Source organism: Atheta coriaria, unplaced genomic scaffold, assembly GCF_025399875.1.
Source record: "Atheta coriaria isolate IRGN ID8LTWV9N9 unplaced genomic scaffold, Caltech_Dcor_3.1 hic_scaffold_9_pilon, whole genome shotgun sequence".
NCBI classification, from domain to species: domain Eukaryota; kingdom Metazoa; phylum Arthropoda; class Insecta; order Coleoptera; family Staphylinidae; genus Dalotia; species Dalotia coriaria.
In genome coordinates, this window is record NW_027045451.1 from 8,284,545 (window position 1) to 8,285,138 (window position 594).

The following is a 594-nucleotide window of genomic DNA, read 5'->3' on the forward strand; positions in this document are numbered from 1 at the left end:
ACACCGATACTGAAAACAACAAAGGGGATGCCACAAAGAACTAAGAATTAGTTTATAACATTACAATGTGTTTTATTGTCAACATTTAAAATACATTTATCTTTCAAATAAAAAAAACATTGACGAATCTCAAATCTCGTAGCAGTAAAGACTTACCTTAAAATGTGCGCACCTCCAATACTTCTTTCATGTATATCGCACATTTCATGACTCCCAAATTCAAAAACTGAGCACCAACGTTGTCTATCAGCAGGAATTAATAATAAATCCAAGTTTTGCCAATATGCGAGAAGATAAACGACTGCCGATGAACACGCACGATGCGCACATAAGACCAACACCGTTGCAGATAATTCCATAACCGAATAATACTTAGCGACGGCCGACGGAACATCCCAAGCTCACAGACGTACAGGTTGCTCCACATTAGCCTGTTACGAAAGACCGATGAAGGCAATTACAGAATTAAAGTAAGAAACGCGAAAAGTCGCACGAAGATCGACTGATGAACAAAACACGTGTTAACCGTAGCACAGCGCGCGATCGACTAAACTGTCGAGAGAATTGATATCAGGCGTAAACAAAGCAGATAGC